This window comes from Quercus suber, unplaced genomic scaffold (genome assembly GCF_002906115.3).
Source record: "Quercus suber isolate HL8 unplaced genomic scaffold, Cork oak 2.0 scaffold_353, whole genome shotgun sequence".
In the NCBI taxonomy this organism is placed as follows: Eukaryota; Viridiplantae; Streptophyta; class Magnoliopsida; order Fagales; family Fagaceae; genus Quercus; species Quercus suber.
The window spans coordinates 720,240-722,951 of record NW_027069805.1 but is presented as its reverse complement, the minus strand read 5'-3'; the positions used below and the strand labels follow the sequence as shown (position 1 = coordinate 722,951).

Below are 2,712 nucleotides of genomic sequence, written 5' to 3'. Positions count from 1 at the left end.
AATGCTCATAAATGGTTTTGATTAGATCAGTGGAGCAACTCCATCCATGAGGTCTTCTATTTCTTCAAATGTGAACTAATCACGCTGTTGAGTATATGCAACCTTCTCAAACATGTCCATTGTCCTTTCAAACATCTCCTCAGGACCTCAAAGATCTTTCCCAAGCCATAGTTGTTAATTTCAGAGGAGCTTGGATTGCTCAAAGCCCACTCCAAAAAAAAAATAATAATAATAATTTACAAATATATCACAGCAAGAACTCAAGCCGGCCAAAATGGTAATTTTACAAAAATTACAAACAAGAAATCTAATTATCACAGCAAAAAGAAAAGCAGAATTAAATCATCCAAATATATTACACAAAACAAACCAAAATAATATTAAATACAAAGGCATTTAGTAAGAAACCTGGAAAAAATCAGACTCTTGAAAAGATGGGTGCAGGTAGAATAGGATTACAATTATGTACAATTTATCACCACGCTAAATAATTGGACAATCAAACACTAATTATAAACACAATATTATTTTAACAATTATCTATAAAAAAGAAAAGAAAAAAGAGAAAAAAATAAAAAATAAAAAAAAATTGCTCCAACCTCATTGAAAAGGCCCTACGACTTACTTTAGAGTTTGGCGGAAAAATCACATTTTTTGTACTCAATAAATTTCATGGCTTTGCAGTAAAACTATCACACCACCAGCCTCCTATATAGTTGCATCTGGATTTGACACTGCTTTCTTTCACTCTCTCTTTCTTTGAGATGGTTCGGTTTGCTGATTTGCGCTTTATTCTGGCTTTACTCTTTCATCCCCTCCAAGACAAGAATTTTTTACAGATTTGAGATTATAATTTTCCAAGACCTACACGTTTATGGTTTACACTTCAACTTGTTTTCAAACAAGGACGGAGTCAGGACTTGTTAAGAGTGTGCAGTGATGTAACATTATTGTTTTTATTATTGTATATAGAGAGAAAAAAAAAAAATCATCTTTTTTATAATAAAATAAATAAATAAACATCTTACTCTTTTTGTTCGGCCGCCAAAGTCAAGTTCCTGGCTCCGCACCCCAAGCTCGCGGGAGGAACTCCATCTCACATACACCTCCGCTGGAACAAACCTCAATGCTCATAGCCATGAAACCCACCGCCTCAATCCATACAGCCATGGTTTTTTTGTTCTGATATATATGCCAATCTTAACTGTGAAACCCACAGTTTTTAATCCAAACCCATCGCCATCAACTTCTGATCTGCCAATCTGGGCGCATCAGATGCTCAGTTTGAGGTAGGTGAGATCCATTAGGACTGGGACGTTGGATAAAGATGCAAAGAAGAAAGAAAGACAAAAAAATAGAGAAAAAAATATTATATATATATATATATAGTATTTGACATGTGATTTTTCCCACCTTAGGATTTGTTGCTTGCCACTTGTGTTTCACGAGAGAATGGAGAAATTATGACGGGACAGGAGCCGCACCCATCCATCTCCTCCTACAAAATATATCACACTTCCCCGAAAATAGATGCCACAAATCTATTTTACTTTGATGATAAAGGCACGAAAAGCTACACAGCATAACTAAGGTACTAGTAAAATACCAACACCTATGCGGCCAAAGAGACAAAATGCTGTAGACAGAACATGATGGCCATGAAACTGTGAAAGTGAAAACAATATGGACAAAAGAAGCGGAAATTGGACATTTGTACTTACTTTTAAAGATATTAACCATAATGTCTTATTTTAAAACTTTTTAACAAAATATCTTTATTTTTTAAACTCGTTTTAAACAAATTGAGTTTTGTGCGAAATTTGATATCTTCACAATTGAGTTTTGTATATATTTTTAAATGTAGCTAAAGCTTAACAGTGTCGAATTCTACTTGATTTTTTTTTTTTTTTAAATTTAAGTGAGTGAACTTACTTATAACTTAATTTTTAAAAAATTGAGCTTTAAAACAAGAACATAATACTTAATAATTTTAAAATAAGATATTTTGTAAAATAAGAACAAAAACCTATTTTTTTTCCCACCAAAGAATGATACGCATTACACAGGCAGCCTATAGTGAATAATCAATGAATAGCCAATTGAAAAGACGTGCAACACAATAAACAAGATGTACAACATAGGGGCATCCTGATTGATTGGGTAGGAGTTAAACAACAGTTGGAACAAAATTTTCAATTAAAAAACAGAAACTTACAAATAATATATATATATATATATATTTCCATTTGTCTTGTCTAGGTAAACTTTAGCTAGTGGACATGGGTTTATGAAGGCTAGCGATGTGTATTGGAAGCTAGACAAATGCAATTCATCTACAAACGAAAGGTTTATCTCAAAATCAACTAACAATTGCGATTGGAGGGATCGTGTCAGTTGTTATTATTGGTGATTTACAACATTTTTCTTGAGGGCAAAGATGGAATATGAAAAAGTCTCTATTTGCCCTCCACAACACATCTCTAAATTCCCAATGGGCTTTCCATGTGGGCTTGGGTCACTAGAGGTAGAGAAATAAGTATAATGGGCCCAGTGTTATCTGGGTCGGCAGCTTGCATTATTGGGCCTTCTTTTTGATTGGGCTACTTGTGTTGTGCTTGCCCAAAAATGAGCCCAAACAGTGGTTAGTCCAAAAGTTTTTCATATTCATGCTTTCCTATCATTAACCGAATGGGAATTATTCATCTTGTATGC

General features: G+C 33.8%; 1 long non-coding RNA gene across 1 annotated transcript; it reads right to left on the bottom strand.

The window, feature by feature from the left end:
* Positions 1-426: 426 nt before the first annotated feature.
* On the bottom strand, positions 427-1,321 carry LOC136061801 (uncharacterized). The gene is made up of 2 exons (XR_010623669.1): positions 1,029-1,321; positions 427-864 (listed from the first exon to the last, which is right to left on the bottom strand). It is a non-coding gene; the product is annotated as an uncharacterized LOC136061801 (long non-coding RNA).
* Between the last annotated feature and the right edge of the window lie 1,391 nt (positions 1,322-2,712).